Source organism: Eulemur rufifrons, chromosome 6 (genome assembly GCF_041146395.1).
Source record: "Eulemur rufifrons isolate Redbay chromosome 6, OSU_ERuf_1, whole genome shotgun sequence".
Taxonomy (NCBI): domain Eukaryota; kingdom Metazoa; phylum Chordata; class Mammalia; order Primates; family Lemuridae; genus Eulemur; species Eulemur rufifrons.
The window spans coordinates 72,776,844-72,800,617 of NC_090988.1; positions in this window are offsets into that span (position 1 = coordinate 72,776,844).

Sequence of the window (23,774 nt, forward strand, 5' to 3'; positions counted from 1 at the left end):
ATGTCAGGTATGGTGATTTTATTTCTCCCTGCAGTATAAAGAGTTTTGGATTCAATGCTGTACTTCGGGTGTTACGGGAGTTTCTGCATGTTTTCTTGAATGAGAATAGTGAGTACTACAGCTAGACTTGAACGTGGAAATGGGATTAGAAAAGAAAGTAAACTTCAGGAGCTAAAAGTTTTCTTCTAGTAAGAACAGAGGTAAGATAATAAAGTAAGACTTCTATCTTCTCACTGATAATAATAGAAATAATTAAATGATAATTAATTGGTGGTGTACTACCTGGGGTAAGACAGCAAAAACCTAAACATGGACCATTTATTGAATATATTACAATATTTGCCTTGGACCCTTCAGTTTCTACAAGAAAGATAGAGTACAGCTGGGCTGGAATTAAGTACAAAAGTTTCCAATTTGTCAAAGTTAAGAATAAGAAAGTATTGTAAAAGTGCTTTTCATTTCAACATCAGAAAGTACTCTTTTGAAGTGCCATATCTGAATTGAGATACTAACCTAAATATTTAATAAAGGGATAAAAACTAAAGAAAAACACAAACCAGAGCATTGTATTCCTTTGCTCTTATGTGTCCTAATCCTGAAGTTCAAATTCATCTCCTGGTGTCCTATCACTCTCTTCTACTCAGGAGGCTCCAACACCACTGGCTTTCTTGATGGTCCTTGATTTCTTCAAGTTACTTCCGTCTTGAGACTTTGCACTTGCATATCCTCCTGCCAAAAGGTTTCTCCACCATCTCTTCATATCTCTACTCAATTGTCTCCCCATCAGTGAGCCTTTCCATGACCCTGATTTAAATCAAAGCGTGCTTTCTTCTGTGCCTCTCAATCCCCTTACCCTGTGTGTCATTTCACTCATAATTTTTCCATTCCCTATTCATTTTACTCACGCATGGGTAGTTGTAATGCTGCATAGAGACAGTATGGAATTTACAATATACATAGAAAATTACATTTTGAGCTTATAAATTTTTTGTAAAACTATTCTCTGAATCTGATTTGTATTGAGGATTTCTTTGCTTTAGTGGCATATTGAGTATGAAACAAAAAATCCATAAGTAATTTTTAAAGTTAAATTGTCTCTTATTGCAAGGTCTACAGGAAGTCAAATACAACAAATGTGCATGAGACTAGGGAGTTCTAACAAGAAAAACATCAAAACAACCACAAGCAGTATTCCATCATCACTGCAGCTATGTTTTGTTGACTTTTCATTGCATGCTCTAAACACTGTGGTAAGTCTTTAGGATACATTACCTTATATAATTCTTGCAAGAATTTTAGTTCTAATTTATATTTAGGGAACCTAAGGTTTACAGTAGCATAAAACTTGGTACTATCTAAGGCTATAAAGCTAGTAAGTGACAGAAATGGGACACGATCTCAGATCTCTGCTGAGTTCCATGACTGAAATCTTTTCTACTCTTGCTATCCTGCCACATGCCAGTCTGCACACCCATTATGTGATTTACAATTGAAATAACTGTTGATGGGATATCTCTGGATGTTTGTTTCCTAATCAAGACCTATTTCTTATAATGGGATACTATTTTTAGAAAATATGCCAACACAGAAGAGATAATACTCATCTGTATAAACTTTCTGCAAGTCACAGTGTGTGGCTATAGTCAGTGGTGCAAGCTATATTTTGTTCTTAGAATATAATAATCTTATTTTCATTAAGCTTCCTTTGATGGGGCAAACAATATTCAACCCATGATTATTATTTCCTATAGATCTAAGATCTGACAAAGTCTTAATTACTTGCCTGTTTCAATATAGAAAGATTAAGTAATGCAAATGCAAAGGCTGCTCAGGGTGACATTGCACTATGATAAATTTAATAGCAGGGGGGAATCAAATATTTAGTTTGTTAATGATTAACACTAGTTGCTTCATCTTTGAAATATAATCAATCAAAGGAAGGGCTTTACTATCATTTTGTACTTTATTTTCCTTTTGAGATTCATTTCATGAGCAATGATTGAAATATACCTTCTTATGGGTCCTATTACAATAGAATATTTCTTGGATTCAAATTTGAGGTGAAGGGAGACTGAGACATTAACTAATTGATACCTCTGTAGATTCTCAATACTACTATTTGGGAGGCAAATGACTGTTGGTTTTAATAACAAGAGAGTTGGTATTATCTAGTCTATTTGTTACATAAGATATTTTAAAAGCAGCACAATGTCTACATATATCTATCCTTTGGTGCTGTTACAACTCTTGATTGTTACTTCTAAATGAATAGGAATATTATAACCCAAAGCCTATATCACTTATTTCCATGAAATTATATTTGGTACCTTGCCTAAGCATTCCCTGATTGTATACCCTGCGAGACCTTGGAAAATAGATATTTAAAATTAAATTATTAGATTAAATTTCAATTGTTTTGGACTCAACAAATAGAATAATTATCTCTAGAGAAACACAATTACATTCAATCTTGTATTACTTTTTATCTCAGACTAGACAATGAATTTCATACTCATCCTTGTCCCCATACTCTTCTTTCCCCTACATGTTCTGTCTTTAAGTTTCAAAAAGTTACTCTTAACAAAATTTCTCAATTCTGTCCTCTAATATATGTTTTTGCTGCCACTACAGTGTCTTTTATCAGTCTTCTGCACTACTGGTCTAACTTAAAACTAGTTCCTCAGCCTTTGGTTTTTTAAAGTCTCCTTTGGCCCCCTACCCCATACACATCTATGCTCTATAATCCCACTAGAGTTGTATTTATGAAATGAGTTGGACTATGCTACTCACTTATTTGAAATGTTTGAAGGACTATCAAAACTCATAGCAATGCTCTTCCAATTTTTGCAGCATAATTCTTCACAATAGCTAACTAAGGCTTTGTATTCCTTTATCACATAAAGAATTCTGGCATCTGAATTCAATTTAACACAGGTTTCAACTTAGTAGGATTTTAGTCAACTGTCTGATATCTAATAGGACTACCCGTGGGTGCTTGTGCTAACCCATTAAATGGAAAACCTTCATCTGTTTTCCTGTGTAAGTATATTTGGCTGGATATAATATTATATTTCTTATTTCTTAATATAACTCTCTGAGCATCAATGCACATAAATATCTCTAAAGTTACTACTAACCAACATTAATGAAATATTGTCAATATTTTCATGAATAATCTATCTGCTCCTGGATCTGACTTTGAACTTGTTCCCATGAGTGATCCTGAGATCTGACTCCAGTTATAATCTAGAGATGATGAAGGTTAACAATCTAGTACATGAGAAGTATTGCCTTTCTCTAGCTGGATATTTGCCCTGGGTAAAATAATTGTATGTCATCAAGCAAGTGTTAATTAGCCACATCATACAAAAGAGAATGACTTTTATGGGGGGGGGGGTTGGAAATAAACCTTAATCAATGAAGAGATTGATAATACTTAGAATTCATTCAAGTTATTCCATTTTATTTTTTATAAACTCATTTCTTATAACTCTAACCTTCACATATGAGTACTGGTGAATCTGTTATTAATTTAACTAATATTGTAATAGAGCAAACTATAGGGGAAGACTAGACTATAATTTTTCACTGATTTTTGGTTGCATCAGCCCTGTTGCAGAAAGATGTATATTTAAAAAAAAGTTATGCTAGTTTTAGAAGCTATCTGATCTTATGTTCAGGCCTTGACTAGAGAATTTAAACTTTGTTATTTTGGATTATTGTCTTTATGCTTCCCATGCTGCCAGAAGCAACTTTCCTAGTCCCATCCAGCCCGTGTTCCAATTCTAATACTTATTGGCTTCCAAGATGCAATTTTAACTATGTCATCTGTACCTTGCCTTTCATAGAAACTTTTTTCCAAATGATCACAAGTAAATTGCTCAAGTAACTCTTTTGCCACTTTATGATATCAATCTCCTTTAGCTCATGCTCCACTAGTAATAAAGTCATCACAATGTTCAAACTCATCAGAAAATCAGTCATAGATTTCCGTAAGTAAATGTTCATTACCTTCATTTTCTCCACTATTAAACAGCATATGTATCAGAAAAACCACAATCTTCTTAAGTAGCAGAAATAGAAAAAAAATCCGGAGGAAGATGGTCACTGCTTAATTTTTGCTTTCCAAATATGAGAGTCTCATCTCACTGGTGGAACTCAAGTTCCCAGATCTCTAAGTACATGGAAATCTGATAAATGTAGTTTTTAGCCTTCTAACCCATATGATAAAGAAAAAGCATAGAAAGTATGAGATGGGTATCAGGAGTCAATAAACAATATTAGTACAATTTCACTATTTTCTTCAAAGTATTTCCATGGCTTCCCAACTCACTTCAAAATTCCTTTTAGTGGCCAACATAGCCTCAAGGTCTGGGCTATCACCATCTTCCTGACCTCTCCTAACACTCTACTTTGGTTCAACCTACTCTGCTCCTTTATGTTCCTCAAACAGGGTGAGCATATTCTTTACCAAATATTTTTAAAATACTCTTTCTCTGTTTTTTTTAAATATACTTTCCCAAGGTATGCTGTTATTTCCCCCTACACTTCCTTCTGTCCTCCAGTCAAATGTTACTTATCAGTTACATCATCCTTAACTACACAGCTACACAATATACAATAATAACCCACCTTATCACACTCTGTATGGTCCTATCTTGGTTTGTGTTTATCTATAGGATTTCTCAACATTTGAGATATTATATGAGTATATCTATGTGTATATTTATGTGTATATTTGTTTTCTGCCTTCCTCAAGAATTTAGGTACCATAAGGGTAGACTTTGTTCAAATCACTGAACAAATTTCATTTTTAACATCTAGGTAGTGCCTGTTACGTTGTAGGTCATCAATTAATACTTGTTTAATAAATCAATAGATGAATGATTCAATGAATGAATGAAATGTCATGCCTTTGTAATATGTTTTCCTCATACCACAAATGTCTATTTTCTCCTCTTCGACTTCCCAATTACTAACCACATTTCAACATTCAGATTACATCTAGCCTCATTTTAGTTTATTCCTTAAATATACTATCATTCTTTCTTGGAAATATAATTGTTTCTTAGTCTATACCATAGATAAATAGAATGTAGAGTGCTTCCATATTTTCATTCATATGGAATTTTGTAAATATCCTTCAAAGTTAATTTCTTTTATTTCACATACTCATAGACCTTGAATTTTGGATATCCAGTTTTGTTTTAATGAATATATTTCAAATTTAAATAGTTTTATAGCATGAGCCATAGTACATTCACCCTTTCAAAATGGTTTGGATTTGTGTTCCTATAAAAAGCAAACATTTATTGATTAATCACTATGTGCCAGTTATTGCTCCAAGTATTTTCTATGCATTATCCCATGTAACCATGGTAGTACCCTATAAGGTTACCCTTATAAGATATTACCCTTATAAGATAATATATTACCCTATAAGATAAGTTCAGCTATTTCAAATTGTATAGATTGAAGTTGAGGAAAAAAAATTTATACACACACACACACACATAAAATAAGAACAAAAACACAAAAATAACTTATCCGGATCCAGTACATTTTAAAGGAAGAGTCAGAATTTTAACCAGCATATTTAACAAGAAATTCCACAACAATGTAAACTCACAATAATCTAACCAACTGGTGGGAGAAAAGATGCATCACATCAGTCACTTATTTAAAAACTACTGTACCTTGTTCTTAATATAGTTACATGCATGTATCCAAAATTCCATAAATTATTCCATGTAATAATTTATATATCTTGTCTTTGATCTACTTTGTTATCCTTTGTGTGTGTGTATAGATATGTTTGTGTGTATGTGTGTTTATACATGATATCTAATCAATCCACGTCTGTAACTACACCATAACTACATCTGAAACATTTACTGCAGTTTCCTGAAACATCTTATCTTTGAGTTCATAAATGTTTGAAGCACAGAAATTCTTAAATTCATTTAGAAGCTTTCACTAGAAATTGTGATGCTAACCACAGGAATGCATTCATTTAACATAAAGACATTTACTCAGTACATGTCTATTCTTAACCTCTGTGTGTAATCACATATTAGATTTTAAATTTTATTAAATTTTTGTTTACAATTAAACAACTTGAGTCCATATTGCTAGGAGAAATAATTAAATTTCTAGGTGGGAAGCGTTTCTGTTGTGTCTGTGGGTAAGTGGTACTCTTGGTGTCTTTTGTTCTGATCAACATAGCAAAATCTATTTTGTGGAGGGCTAAAAATCTGGAATTAAACAGTGCATTAAATTTGATTTGTACAGTTATACCCATACCAGTTGTTTATGGCTCAAATCCATTTTGATTTGTTGTACCTTTAAGTTAGATACCTGTTCTTTTTCAGTTGTTACATATTTTAATGTCATTCCTATATGTAAGTATAACAATAACTTACATTCTAAATTCCCCTTCCTGAGTAACCCTTTGGAACTTTCTCACTACAGTTGTATAATAAACTCCTATACTGTCTATAATTTTCATTCAGGTCTGCTCAGAATGTATTTATTTTAGGACCTAGGTTAAAGGATTAGTGACTACCTGAGGAATAGTTACTTTCTCGTGGAAATAGGAGAGTTGCAAAAGACAAGCCTGATTCCACACACATATTTTAAGCCTCTATTCATCTCCTATCTACTAGCATCCCATTGAAGACAGAAAGATACACGGCTGATCCAACTGGTAAAATAACCTTTCCATAGAGGAGAGGAGAGAGTGAATATTTTTTAAAATAATCTAATCTACCACAATGTCCCAGTGCAAATATTTGGCTGTTCTCTCTATCAAAGCAGTTAGAAATTTAATTACTTTTCATAACAAACTGGGAAATATATCCTTAGCTCTCTCAACATTGATTTGGTACTAGAACTCATGAGTACATTTCAAACTTTTCTGACCTGCCAAAATTAGCTCTATCTTACAAAAATGTCAAGTTTGTTTCCCATTAGACTGAATTCAGTTCAAACGCTTAGGATTTCTTTGCCACACTTTATTTGCTAAGAATTTCAAAGGAAAATATCTACTTCTATTTTGTTGTGCCTTTCATCTATCCTTTCTCTTAACAACATCAAGCTTACTCTATTATCTTTTTTTTTCCCCAAAAGAAACTTAAATACATCTTTTGGAATCTATGAAATTCTTGTGCCAAGCACTTTTTATTTCATTTTGTGTGTGTGTGTATATAACTATATCATACATTATTTTTTATTATTTTACTTTGTATTTTATAATGTTGATATACTTTTTAAATTAAAAAAGACAGAAAATGTATAGGTGGAAAATGATTACCTGAAGGTCATGGCCTCTGTAAATGGTAGAACTATGACTGTGGAACGATTATTCTAATTTTTATAGCTCTTATAATATAACCTGACATTTCTTATTTACTTATGTTAACTATTGCTTTAGTACAGTCTGCATAAAGTAAAGCAATTTGGGAAAGAAAATTCATACACAATATGCTTTAATTCTACTGGCAAAGTGAATTGAAGATTCATAAAAGGACCTTGAATCTAATAAAGTATGTTATTTAGTGAATCAGGATTAAGTCAGAATGAGGATATTTAATTAATATAATTTCAAACAGATTAAGATAACCTGAGTGTGAAATTTTAAAAGTGGGAGATGTTTTATTATAGAAATGAAGACTCAATCCAGACATGAGCTAATAAAATATCATGTAAAAATTTAATACTTAATATACTAAATATATTTAAGCTAATTTATTATCAAATTAAATTCATTGTTTTTAGGAATAATATTTTGTAACAACTTACATTTAAAATCACAGTTGAGACTATGGTATATGTGTAAAATTACTTTATCTGGTTTAGACTGGAATTTGGAGAAAAAAGGCATTCAGTGAAAGTTCTTCTAATGAGTAATTTCATCCTGTGATTGGCACACTATTGAAGACTAGGCTACATCTTTGAGTAAATCTCCATTCTGAATCAATCCAGCTAACTCCAATCTTACTAAATACAATGCTCCAAAGCAGAGTGATAATGCTGATTTGCATTTAAAAATCAAGCAGATTATTTATAATGGTTTTTTGCTTTGCTCTCAGTAATTGATCTGTCTCATGGCATGTAAGCTCCCTAATTCAGGGACAAAATCTCCCAGGGATAGTATTGCGGGTAAACATCTAGACAACAGATAATACATGCAAGGAAGCACTTTGAAAGTACTGGGGTTACCCACATGTTTGGAGTGTCCAGATAGCTAAGGATTAGAAGAAGCTGGCTGGGGTTTCATGACGGTGAATTAAGATTCAGCCAGAAAACAGCATGTCACAGTCGTCCTGTGAGTGAATTCATCAAAAGGACACTACATTGCCCAGGTGAGTTGATTTGCCAAACTTTTATTTCACACACTATTTAAGAGCAAAATGAAAAGGAGGCACTATGTTATGGGGTAATGTCGTTAACTATAGGACCTAAGGAAATGAGTGTAATTACAGTAATGACAGTATTGATTTTTATGCCCTATGAACTGTGAACTATGCTAAGAGTTTCATAATTCTCATTTAATTCTAAAAGTATTCTTATAAAAAGAATTATTTTATAAATCTTATTTTATACATAAGGAAATTGATGTTAAACAAGATTAAATACCCTCAGTAGTTTATGGTACAAAATGAGCTTTTCCTTTTGATTAAAATTATAATTTTCTTGTTAATTTAATTTAATTGTCTCATTTGATATTCAAAACTATCCATTGTAAAGACCAGGAACTGTGACTTAAAAAATATAGCAGTCCTAGAGTAGAAATTGTTAAATCTCAGGGACATTTGTGAGTAAATATTTAAAGTTGTTAAACATAGCCATTATTAAAAATTAAATTACATAAACTTAGAATTAAATGTGTTATCTTAAATTAAAGGTAATACATACCCAGAAATAATAATTTCCTAAGTATTTTACAAAATTTACTATAATCTATACCTTTGAGATTATTACATATATGGTGAAAATACAGCTCTCTTCCCAGTGTGAAATGTTCAATAATGTGATGTCAGTAGGTTAAAATAGGCCATGTGGAAATTTATAAATTTTCAAAACAGAAATTGGCAAATGCTATAAATTAGGGCTTGATTGTACTGAGTAACCATGTAGAGTAATGAGGAAAATATTAATAACGCAAATTAAAATAAAAGTGCATTATATTCTTGCAATGCCCTTCTTCCTGGCATCACAAAATTGAGTAAATATTCTTCTATTATTCAAAAATTGCATGTAATTCAGTAAAATGCTTAAGTATGTATGGGAAGAACAAGTAAAAATTTTATGTCTTTCTTGTTTCCCTTTGCTTTTGTGCATTAATATAAGTGAAAATATCAATCAATATTTATGTCAGAATTACTCTTTTTGTTAATTACAGCCATAGCTTGGCTATAATATGAAAGTGTGGAAAATAATCAATGAGTGCATTATAGAAGAATTAATTAGATGTATAGAATTTTCAATAAAGTGTATTGCACCTTTATTATTATTTGTAAATTGTTTCTTTTCACATTGTCTTTATTCTCATCCTGACTCTCTAGATTGTGACACAGATGTTTGCCAGCCTACAACTAAAAGTTTATGCCATCCAAAACCTCAACAAGGAGAGGATTTGCTTTTCCCAACAATTTCAGCAAGTCCCAATATTAATTTTATTGGCCTGGTTTGGGTAAGGATCAATGACTGAAAATGTGATTATTGTCATGGGAGTGGAGTTCAGATTGCCTAGCTCTGAGTTACCTTTAGCACCCTCCAGAGTCCAGGTTTGGTTTCAGTTTCCTTAAAACCAGAAGCACTGAGTACTGAGATGTCTTAGTTCCTGAAATAATGCTGCACAGGTCACAAGCATCTGTCCGTGGTACATGCATTCATTTAGAAAGCCAAGGTCTAGAATGTTAAAGTAATTTGCCTCATGTCACAAAATGAAGTATTGGAAGAACCTAACATAATTCTTATACCTGGATCATCAATCTTTCCATTAACCCCAAGTTCTCAGGGGTACAGATTTTAAATGCCTGATACAATAGTAAAAGTTTTTTCTTTGAGAAGTGTAATGGAGCATATGCAGTGCTTTTGACATAAGCAAAAGTAATTCACAGCCAAATCATTAAGTTTTATGATCAACCTAAATAATGTATAAAATTAAAAATGAATTACTATAATTTAATAAAAATACTCTTCATATGTATCAGAAAAATAATTTATAAGATAGTTTCCATAAATTTGACTTGCTAAATTTGTATGTATATTTAGTAATTTTGAGTAAGTATATATCATTATGATCAAAATCTTGTATCATCAAAAAAATCCTGTCCAAAACATTTACCTCTAGTTTGTATATACATCTTATTTAGTCATAAAAGATAAACTAAGATAGCAAAATTTAGTTCAATTGCCTTTTATTTCTGTTTGAAAAATAATTTGCAAATACATGAGATGAAGACTGTTCCTTAATTGTAATAATTTCATTAAAAAATAAATACACAAAGAATAAAAAGCTTTGGCATCATCTTTCCTATGCACATGGATGCAGAAATATTAAAAATAAGGAAAATCAATAAGAAAAAATCGAACAACCCTATCAAAAAGTGGGCAAAGGACATGAATAGAAATTTTTCAAAAGAAGATATAAAAATGGCTAACAAACATATGAAAAAATGTTCAACATCTCTAACCATCAGGGAAATGCAAATCAAAACCACAATGAGATATCACTTAACTCCAGTGAGAATGGCCATTATCAAAAAGTCCCAAAACAATACATGTTGGCGTGGATGTAGAGAGACAGGTACACTCATACACTGCTGGTGGGACTGTAAACTAGTGCAACCCCTGTGGAAAGCAATATGGAGATACCTTAAACAGATTCAAGTAGACCTACCATTTGATCCACCAATCTCATTATTGGACATCTACCCAAAGGAACAAAGGTCATTCTATGATAAAGACACCTGTGTCCGAATGGTTTATAGCAGCACAATTCACAATCACAAAGATATGGAAACAACCCAAATGCCCATCAATTCATGAATGGATTAGTAAATTGTGGTATATCTATACCATGGAGTATTACTCAGCTATAAGAAATAACGGAGATACGACATCTCTATGGTTCTCCTGGAGAGAGTTGGAACCCATTATATTAAGTGAAGTATCCCAAGAATGGAAAAACAAGCATCACATGTACTCACCAGAAAACTGGATTCCCTGATCATCACCTAAATGCACATTTGGGAATGACACCAATTGGATATTAGACTGAAGTGGGGGGTGGGGGGAGGGGATGGGTGTATGCCTACATGATGAGTGCGTTGCACACTGTCTGGGGAATGGGCACGCTTGGAGCTCTGACTCGGGGGGATAGGCGGTACATGGGCAATGTATGTAATTTGAACTTTTTTACCCCCATAATAAGCTGAAATAAAAAATAAATAAATAAATAAATCAGCAAGTAGAATGATTGTTCATTACCAATATAAAATAAAGTGTGACACTTTAATAAGAATTTAAAATTTACATAATAGAAAAGCCTATAATGTTCTTAGCTGAATAATTTAATGAAGAAATAAAATACTAAACACGTCCCTTTGTGAGTTTTCCCCAATTTAATCAATAAACTCAGAGATGTAGAAATGCATTATCAATAAAATAATTTTCTAGACTAAAAATATATTTATTAAATGCCTTTGAAAAACAGATTAGAAAAAGTTTAGATTTTTTTAAGAAAAGAACAAAAGGCACAAATATAAACATTAGGCTATTAATAATGTGAATACCATTTATCAAAAGATACTCTATGTGAGTAATAGAATTAAATGTTTTTACATGATCCAAAATATCACATTAAGGCAAATTTTCACAAACAGGCATCCTACTGAAAAATGAATAATTAATGATCTAAAGAAAAGTCTCCACAGTAAAAAGTAAGATTGGGACCTAAGATTGGGACTTCTTCTCAGAGATTCATATTACTCAGAAACATATCATGGACATGAAGAATTGCAGTAAGAGGGAAACCTATTTAACTTCATTTAACACAAATATTTCCAAACATACTTGATTAAAGAGCATGTTTCTAATGATATTGAGTATATCTTATTTGGACACAAGTTTCTAGGAAGACAACACGTTGAGAACCATCAATCACAGTCATTCAAAATATTCTAAGTGAAGTATCTCAAGAATGGACAATCATCACATGTACTTGCTATTAAATTGGAACTAACTGATGAGCACACATGGGCACAGAGGGAAGTAAAACTCAGTGGAAATCAACCGGGGGGGAAGGGAGGTGGGGAGGGGCAAAAGCCTGCCTAATGGGCACAATGAACACTATTTTGGTGATGGGCACACTTAAACCCTGACTGAAGCATAACAAAAGCAATCCATGTAACCTAAAACATTTGTACCCCCTTAATATTTTGAAATAAAAAAGAGGTTAACCAAAAAAAAATATTCTAAAGATATAAACATTTAAATTTGGAAAAGAGATTTTTTTTAGATTTGACTACAAATGCTCTTTATAGTTATGAGTAATGTAGTGGACTTAAAAGTACATTTAACTCCATGAAGAGTGTGATTAGATTTGTTCACCATATAGTCTTAATATGTAGCTCAGTTTGTAGTTACTTCATATCTGGTAATTCAGAAGAATAATTAATTAAAAAGAAAAATAAGAATGGGAAGTATGTTCACTTAAATAGTAGACATGTGCTGATATTAATATATTGATGAGTTTATTTTTAGAATATAAAATCCAAAACCATTTAATAGATAAATGGATGAGAAGAAATTCACATGACAAATAATATTGCAAATGTAATATCAATAAAATATTGTCTGTACCACCTAAGAATGATTCCATAAGAAATTTTTAAATTTCAACATTTAAAAATGATTTATAGTATTTCATATATTAATTTGATAAAAATGTAGAATACTACTACTAGTAATAATGAGATTAAGGTAAAAGTAGTTTATTCAAATATTCTATGTGCTTCTGCCAAATATATACAGTAATTCTTTTGGAAAACAATAGGGCAGTATGAATGAAGGCAGGGAAATTGATTCCATATTGCTATTCTTAAAGATTTTTCCTCATTTTAAACAACATATCCTCTGTATGACAAAATTGTATTCAATAATATATATGTAATATTCTGTAATTATCATCATTTCCTTGAGTCATCATTGAGCTAATTTTTAGGAAAGAGTATGTGTGCTTTTTGAGGTGTTTTAGGTTCACAGCATCACTCAGATGAAAATACACAGATATCCTATATGCCTCCAGCCCACACACATGCTTCCTTCACTGTCAACATCCCTTAGCAGAGAGGTACATTTGTTACAATTGATTAGTCTAAGTTGACACATAATTATTACCATTAATATCCATTTATCATTTTAAATAAAAAAAAAGCTATAAAGACATAGTTTTTGGATACCCTAATGCATAATAGAGAACATGAGCTGAGTCCTCTCAGGAATGGCTTAAGAAGTTTTTGCTTCTGTAAAAGTATTAGGTCATTACATATGAAATGTCAGATTTTGAATCAAAAATGTAGGTTATTACCTCAAACAAAAAGCAGTACAATTATTCCAAGTATGTGTCTAAACTATCAACACAGTTTTCCCATCTTAATAGTAGCTTGTTTATGCCAGCAGCGAAGAAGCCTGGAGAGCAAGTGGCCATGAAATCGCAAAGGGTATTTTCCACAACTTGTTGAGAATTGAATTTTTTCCTTGCAAGAAGTAGTCCAAAGCCTGGATGAAGTGGTAGTCAGTTGGTGCAAGGCCTGGTGAATATAGTGGATGACAGTTTCCCAGTCCAGCTTCTGTAGTTTGAGCAGTGTTGTCTCTGTGACATATACCATACTGTCTTGATTGCTATAGGTTTATAGTAAGCCTTGAAGCCAAGCACTTATCTGTACTTCAACTTTATTCATCTTCTTCAATATTATATTGACTCTTCTGGATATTTTGCCTCTCCACACAAACTTTCAAATCAGTTTGTTGATATCCACAAAATAACTTGCTGGGTTTTACTTATTTATTTATTTCAGCATATTACAGGGGTACAAATGTTTACGTTACACATATTGCCTTCGCACCACCCAAGTCAGAACTTCAAGCTTGTTCACCCTCAGACGGTGTGCACTGCACCCATTAGGTATGAATATATACATCCCCTTCTCCTCCTCCCACCTGCCGGATACCCAGTGAATGTTACTACTATATGTGAACATAAATGTTGAACAATTAATACCAGTGTGATGGTGAGTACATGTGGTGCTTGTTTTTCCATTCTTGTGATACTTCACTTAGTAGAATGGGCTCCAGCTCTATCCAGAATAATACAAGAGGTGGTATATCACCATTGTTTCTTATAGCTGAGTAGTACTCCATGGTATACATATACCATATTTTATTAATCCACTCATGCATTGATGAACACTTGGGTTGTTCACACAACTTTGCAATTGCGAATTGTGTTGCCATGAACATTCTAGTGCAGATTTATTTTTTACAGAATGTCTTTTTTTTTTCCTTTGAGTAGATGCCCAGTAATGGGATTGCTGGATCAAGTGGGAGCTCTTCTTGTAGCTCTTTGAGGTATCTCCATATTACTTTCCACAGAGGTTGTACTAGATTGTAGTCCCACCAGCAGTCTATAAATGTTCCTATCTCTTTGCATCCACACCAACATTTACTGTTTGGGGACTTTTGGATATAAGCCCTTCTCACTGGAGTTAGGTGATATCTCATTGTGGTTTTGATTTGCATTTCCCTGATAATTAGAGACGTTGAGCATTTTTTCATATATTTGGCCATTAGTCTGTCTTCTTTTGAAAAGTTTTTGTTCATGTCCTTTGCCCACTTTTTAATTGTGTTTTTTGATATTTTCTTGCTGATTTTCCTGAGTTCTATAATAGATTCTAGTTATCAGTCCTTTATTGGATATGTAGCATGCCAATATTTTCTCCCATTCTGTAAGTTGTTTGCTCTCATGATAGTTTCCTTGGCTGTGTAGAAGCTTTTTAATTTGGGAGGCATCAATTTGCCAGACTTCAAGCTATACTACAAGCCCATAGTAACTAAAACTACATGGTACTGACACAATAACAGAGACATAGACCAGCGGAACAGAACTGAGAACCCAGATATAAAACCATCCTTATAAATCATCTAATCTTTGACAAAGCAGACAAAAACATATGCTGGGAAAAAAATTCCTTATTCAATAAATGGTGCTGGGAAAATTGGATAGATCTGCACCTCTCACAAAAATCAACTTACAGTGGATAACGGACTTAAACCTAAGGATGGAACTATAGGAATTCTGGAAGAAAATGTTGGAAAAACTTCTATAGACTTTTCCTAGGGAAAGGATTCATGAGGAAGATCCCAAAAGCAATCACAGCAGCAACAAAAATAAATAAATGGAACTTGCATGGTTTTGATTGTGATCATATTAAATCTGTAGATCAAGTTGACATTTTGACAATATTCAGTCTTTGTATTTGTGAATATGGAATATTTCTCCATTGATTTAGTGCTTCTTTTCACTTCTTTCATCAGATTTTGTAGTTTTTCTCATATAAATCCCATATGTTTTTATATGTATCTAAGTATTTCATTTTTGTGGTACTTGTGTAGATGGTGTTGTGCTTTTCATTGTCTCCACCCTTTTATAACTGAATCAGTGATTTTGAGAGTATATATATATATATTTTTTTAGGTAGTGCAAAGCTTCTAAGGAAATAAGCTATAGTATTGAAACTGTACAAATTATATATATATGTATATATACACATACACAGATGATAACGATGATAAGGATGGAGAATGTGAGAATTTATCCACAAAAATTGTCTCTTTTTTTCATACAGGTATAGGAAGTTGATTAATGAAAATCTTATTAATTTCTTATAATTGTTCTTTAAATTAAGTTATATTTTATTTCTTTATAAAGCTTATTTTATTTTCATTTACTAGTAAATGGAATATTTGGAAATACAATTTTAAGTACATTGAAAGTGTTGTAGATGTTTTCTTGGGGCAATATAATTCTAAATTTTTCACTTTTTCCCCCCTGGGGAGTGAAATTCAACTATATATTTAATGTTATTAAAATATATATTTATATATTTTATATTTATTAAATATTATGTATATTTAAGGAATAACAAAGTATAGAAATAAAATTAGTCATGGTCAATTAAGGAGTTTTAAAAATTATTTCTACCCTAAAATTACGTAATAATTTTTCAAAAATTTGATATCAAATAGATTAAAATATTTTCATTGATGTCTTATTATTACATCAATTTGCAACTATCCCAGGTAATTTACATTCTCTATTTATTTAAAATCATCTAAAAATCTAATCCCACATTAACTGTAACAATTGAATAGAATATTTCTTAATTACTATGTCTGTCAAGTAGAAATTACTTCTGCAGGCCACAAAGGAACACTACAGTATGAAAGGCCATTGTATTAATTATGTCTGTGCTTTGATTTCTTATTTAAAACATGTAAATGACTTATTCTTAAGTAATTTAGTACTTTTAATTGAAAATTATTTTATCAAAGAATTCTTTTTATGATAGTTTCTCAAAGCTACTTCTTTCTATTTTGATGAAAGGAAAATAGGTCACAGTTTCTAGTTTCTTAGTTATGTATATAATTGCATATTTTTTACTTGAATGCCATTTTTAATTTAATTAAAAATTTTTTATAAAAAGTTCAGTCCAATGAAAATTGAAATACTCTGACACTAGTCTTAGTTTAGAGACCTCTGTTTAGGCAATAGAGACATAAAATTTGCTATAGAAATAACACCTCACTAGGTAAATAATTAATTTTACTCTCTAAAAAACATTTCTCTAAAATCAATATATTCAGAACAATGCAGTCAAAATGTTATTAGAATTTTTACAGACTTTAACAAGGTAGTATACAAACTCCTGGCCAATATTAGAGAGGTAAGAATTGTCAAAATTATTTTCAAAAAAATAAAAAAGAACAATAGTATTCCATAGAGTCACATTTATATCTATACAATCAATCCATTTACATCTTTATCTAATACAATTATATAATTATGCATTTCAAAGGCATAGATTTAAAATGAAAATGTTTGAAATTCTCAGGCCAAATCATTAAGTCACTTTTACTTTTTGCTCACTCAAATCAATATATGATTCATGAAAAAATACTTTCTCTCTACCTTCAAAAATATGTATTATTTTATCATATTCATACCTGAGTTATGATAGTTTCAAAATGTTCTTCCTGCTCCTATTCTTTTATCCTGTCTACTGTCAACATATTGGTAGCAATAATCCTTTTAATACATAAGTTGAATTATTACTTCATTGCTCAAAAGTCTTTCCCTGGCTCCCTAATTCTCTCAGAGTAAAAATGTAAGTTGTTAACAATTGTCTAGAAAGTGGTATTACAATCTTTCCCATCCACCCTATTCATTTGAGTATTCCTTAAACACTAAAATAAGGTATATACCTAAAACAAGGTATATTCCTGCTTCAGGGCTTTCTCCCATCTCTTTACATTTCCTGTTACCTTTCCCCCCAATGCACACATAGCACACTCCTCATCTTCATTATGTCTTTATTTATATATAGTTATCTCAGTGATATATGCATTGCCTATTCTTAAAAAAATTAATCCCTCCCATTCTTAAGCCTTCTTTGGTTTATTTATCTCTGAAGCATTAATCACTGTCTTTTAAATTATTCCCTTTTTATTGACTATCTCTCTCCCCAATAGTATCAACTATGTGAGGGCATATATTTAATATTTGCCTATTTTATTTACTGTCCCTTTCCAATGCACTAAGAACAAGCCTGGTATATAATAGGCAGGATTGTACTGCACAGGTGTAAACAAATAAAACAGATTAGGTATGTAAACAGAGTAAAGGGTTTAGAAAAAAATTCCATAAGTACGTTCAAAAATACCATTGAAGAGTTAGCATTATAATATATAATCAACAAATAGCATATCTGTTAGGAAATAGTTCATAAAAATTGCTTATATCATGTAGAGAAGAAAAAATCCCTTGTGACACTATAGACAATAAAAAATCTGAACAAAAATAATCCTCAATGTATTAATAAAATGGTTTGCAATAAAATATTTTAGAAGAAATTATTACACAGTGATTTTTATGACTTTGGAATATGAAGGGATTTCTTACATCATAAAATGTTTACAGGACATGATTGACATATTTGATTACATTATATATTAATACATTTATACTATGTAAAAATAACTAAGCAAAATTGAAAGAGTATTCTGAGATTGAGAAAAATACTTTCAACATACAAATTGAACAAAGGATTATTACCCAGAGTATCTAAAAAAATTCCTACAAAGACATAAATAAAAGCCAAGAAGCAAGCTAAAATTTGGATATGAAAAAGGATTTGAAAATCCAATTCACAAAAGAGAAAGCTCAAGTGGACACAAATATGAAAATATTACTGGAAACCTGGAAAATGTAAATCAAATAGAAAAAGAGAGTTGCCGTTGTGATACCAAAAAATACAGAATCTGATAGAAACAAATATTATTAATGTCTATAGAAAATTATAGCATTTATACACTACTGATGGAAATCAGAATTGGTAAACTTCTTTGATGAAATTTGGCTATATCTAGTGAGGTTGAAGGTACACATATTTTCTGGAAAACATTTTACTTGTAGACCTAAGTATGAATAAACTCTCGCACATGTGGACCAAGATAACCTCATCATTCCCCACAGCTTATTAAACTTTAGGTCGTTTGCTTCCTGATGATGGGTGCCTGATGTCCATTTTTTACTTAACTTGCAATTGTTATTTTTTGGCCCATTTAAGATGTGAATCTCCCAGCCTTTTGTCAGTTTTACAACCTGGAATATCTTTAGGATCTGGAAAGCATTCTTCTGAAATATAATAGTGAAGTTATATAGCACCCTCTCTTCCAGTTTCTGTGATGAAGTAAGGAACTTTACTTTGATAAATGCCAGTTAGCTTAATCACAGGAAAAATCACTTGCAAATTCTGGAATGACTCAAAATGCTGGACACATCCCATTGACCAACTTCCCCCTTAACACTCTCAGGACTTTTTGACTACTCTGCTCCAGAATTTAAAATTCCTCCTACCTTTTCTTTTTCCAGTAAAATTTAGTTCAACTTCTTTCCTTTTTTTTTTTTTTTTTTTTTTTTTTGAGACAGAGTCTTGCTCTGTTGCCCGGGCTAGAGTGAGTGGCGTCAGCCTAGCTCACAGCAACCTCAAACTCCTGGGCTTAAGCAATCCTCCTGCCTCAGCCTCCCAAGTAGCTGGGACTACAGGCATGTGCCACCATGCCCGGCTAATTTTTTCTATATATATATATATATATTTTTTTTTTTTTTAGTTGGCCAGATAATTTCTTTCTATTTTTAGTAGAGATGGGGGTCTCACTCTTGCTCAGGCTGGTCTCAAACTCCTGACCTCGAGCGATCCACCCGCCTCGGCTTCCCAGAGTGCTAGGATTACAGGCGTGAGCCACTGCGCCCGGCCTCAACCTCTTTCTGAATGCAATAGTACTGAATGTTTAATTCTGTTTGATGAAATTTTTTTGACAATGTACAAATGAATGGTTATTAAATAATGTGTGTATTATCAAAAAGTTAGAAACAATTGAAATGTCACTAAAAAGAGGGATGAACAAATGTAGTTGTGCAAAGTTATATAATGAAATTCTATTCAGTAGGTAAAATAAATGAACTATGATTAGATTGTATTACATTGAGTGAAACAATAGAATGCAAAGTTATATTGAATGTCATCTATCTATCTATATCTATATACAGTCAAAACATAATAACAATATTATGTACTACACTAAGTCTACTCAAAGTAAAAATACAAAAATTTGGATAGAAAGCGATACCAATTTCAATATGCTCTTCTGCCTCCATCCTGGCTGGAGATAGAATTGGCAATATTTGTAAAATACCTGGCAAAAGAAGTAATAGTAAACGAGCTATCAGACTTATGAAGAAGATAAGGGTTGACATTTTAACCTGTTTTGTTCATGGGTTCCCATTCTTCTGATATTCAGGATTTCCCTATTTGCATAAATAAAAACATGTATAATATTTTTCAACCTTTAATTTTAGATTTTAAATTTTAATTTTATCTCTATAAACTATATACTCCAAAGGCAAGTGTGGCAGAGGTCACTATGAATGGGAACAACAACAAAAAAGCATTACTAGAATTAGAAGAGTGATTATTCCATGCAATAATAGATGAGAGAATGCTGCAGGTGTTCATCTGGGCAAATCACTCAAGTTTTTTGGACTTAACTTTCCTTGACTATAAAATGACTGGAGTTTATCCTCAGGAGACTTCTTTTGTTTAAAACTTCAGTGAGCCATCACTACAAAGCATAGGTGAGTACTGGATGAATTCTGAAGTCATACAGGAGTGTTCCTAGGAGCACTGGGGATAGCTGGATATAGGTCATTTGGAAACTTGAGGCAAATGCCAGCACTACCTCAAATCAAGCCTTCCTTTCCAGGGAGGATTATGAGTTCCCACAATTCCCTTTTCTTTCCATAAAGATGCAGATTGTTATATTTGAAAAAAGAAAAAAAGGGTGGCTAGAGAGATAAATTGCATTAAAAAACTGAAAGTGTTATTGGTTTGGGTTATACTTTCTAGTACATAGAGGTTATTATTATTAATAAAATCTCTTTTAAAAGAATCTCAAATGATACAGAGGAAACGAGGTGTTTAGACTGAGTATTGAAATTAAGCTATTTGAAGCACAACATAATACTCCTTGACACATCAAATTCAAGATGAGTACTTTTTAATATTTCACATATTTTTCCAATAACCCACTTAATATATTCTCAATTCGTAAGTATTATCATATACTTTTGAAATTCGTCATGACTGAGCCTTTCAGGGCATGTATAAATGGTAAATTCTTGATTCTTGAAAATGACAGCTAAAAAATAAATTTAATCCTTTTCTTGTTATTTTATCAAATACAATCCAACTTATAAAAATATAGAATTGTATGTTTGCAATATCTTGGCTTTTCATTGAATTTATGAATTGCCAAGCAGAAATGAGGCAGTGTGATATAGAGAAAATATAAATTTTAATCAGTATTGAATTTGAGAATGATTTTCACTGTTTTCTTGGGCACATTATTTAACTTCTCTTGGGTTTCAGGGCTCTTATGTTTAACACTGGCAATGTTTTCTATTGCACAGGGTTGTAGGTATTAATAGCACAGTACCATAAAATGCTCTAGAGTGTTTTATAGAAATTATTTATTTTTCCCAGCATACACTTTTTAGGAAAGTAATAAAATGGGAACTTCCTATTTCTAATGAAACAGCCACACTTTTCAGGGGAATGTACTTACTATGAAAGTGTAAGTATAATGATCTGTAAAGATTCATGCATAACTTTTAAACACTCAAGTTTCTTAACCATTTAGGGAAGGCTTCTGTTGAGAATGAAATACCTTATTTGAAGGGAACCAAAGACCTCTTTGAGAAGCTTTGCATCACTGGAGTCTTTGCAGTGTATTTCATTTGTAGTTCCCTTACTCTTCCTAACACCAATTCCTACATATGTGTTTAGCTTCATTTCTCTCCCCAGAACTGACTTCCAGTGATACTAAATTCTTCTCTCTGCCACCACTACTTTACTTTGCATTATGGCCTGGACCACACTTGGTAAACAGACTTAAGCACCTACTTTGTTTATAGTCTTGGTATGGAGTTCTTGATGCCTAGATTGCATCCCCAAATTTCACCAAGATGTCCCCTAGGGAAATGATTGAATCTTTTTCTCTGTCCCAGAATGGCTGATTATGTTGGGTCCATATAAGTGGAGAGAGGATTCAAAGAAACTAGGGTATGGAATCATGGGTTCAGATGATAGGGATATGACCAAAAAAAAAAAAAAAAATCAAGAATTGGCATTAATTTTAAGCAGAGCCCTTTTTTAAGGTATGGATAATCAAGGCATAATCTGATGGCTTAATGAGAATTTCATTTATGAGATGGTGTGAATTTCTTATTTTGCTTTATAGACACTCTGCCTTGAAGATTTGAGGTGTTTATATACTCACAGAGCAAATACAATAACATTTTGTTTAATGATTTGTATGACTGACATCATTTAATTCTATTTTATGTTCATTTCATGTGTTTCTTTTGTGTATACACACACACACACACACACACAGACACACAGATACATACACACAGTCAGCCCTCCATATACATGGATTTTGCATCAATGATTTTAATCAACTGTGAATCAAAAATATTCAGAAATAAAATTGTGCCTGTACTAAACAAAAACAGATTTCGTCATTATTCCCTAAATAATCCAGCATAACCATTATGATTTTAGAGACAGAGTTCCAAGTATATTAACTATTTTAATAGTATTTACATTATATTAAGTATTATAAGTAATCTAGGGATTATTTAATGTGCACAGGCAGATATGCATAGGTTATATGCAAATACTATACCATTTTTTATTAGGGACTTAAGCAACACTTATTTTTGTACATATATTTTATGTGAGTAAAAATATAGTAGTGACAGCGTATTTATGTATTTTCTAAACATCTGAAGCACACAAAAGTTTACTTTCCCAATGGGGTTTTGAAGAAATTTATTTTCCCGTTTTTCATTAAACTATATTGGTACAGAACTGGTTTTTGACAGATCATCTTGTGCTTCTGAGACACGGACCTATCCCGAGATTGCTTTTCGAAAATATTTTTGTGACAGTCTCATCCTGAATCAGGCAGGAAGATAGATGAAATAACAAGAAACCATTTATTTATAAGAATTGTTTTTTCGTTGATTGACATCTGAACTCAAAGGATATATGGTTTCATTTTCCCCCAACAGAGTGAATCACATCTGTCAACCTAAATTCTTCTAAGTCAGGTATCTGTTATTTTATCTCATAAAAGAGAGAGTGATTTCTATGTCAGGGCAAAAAGTTTGGAAGATAGATCTATGCTCCAAATTAAAATTATCATGATTTGCCGTGCAATCCGTAACAAGCCAATTAATATTTTCTGCCCTGGTTCTTCATTAATTGGTAGATATTTTGCAAACTTTTGCTCAAAAAAAGAACCTTTGTAATTTTTCTTAGCTTCCCCCTGTCCCTTTTAACTTTCTGGAACTTATTGGCACAGATTCTTTCTTTGAAACCGACTGAAGTTCTTAGCATGAATATTAATAAAGGTGATATATAAGGAGAAAATAGAACAATAGAAATGACATTTTTGCTATAATTGGAAACGTTAGAATGGGGTAGGAAGAGTTCTTGATTGTTGTGTCTATTCTATTAATATTATAGGATTTGTAAATGGTTTTAAAGATTTTGCTTTTTATTCCTCTATATATTTTATAAAACTGAAACGGAAATCAATTATCTAGCAAAAAAGCCAGTACTAAATTTTGTGAGTGAAGCTTTCAGAAAAAGAAAGTGCTGCATTTCATCTTCAAAGATAAAATTCAGTTGTGGTCAAACTAAATAAGGTTTAGAATTCTCCTTCTGTTAAAAAAAGATATAGTGCTTAGACATTTTCATCCAAAAGATTTAAACATTTAAGCCAATATCCTTCACCTTTGTAGCCAAGTATCTGAAGATTTAATTGTCTTCCATTATAACTGAAATATCAAAGACATA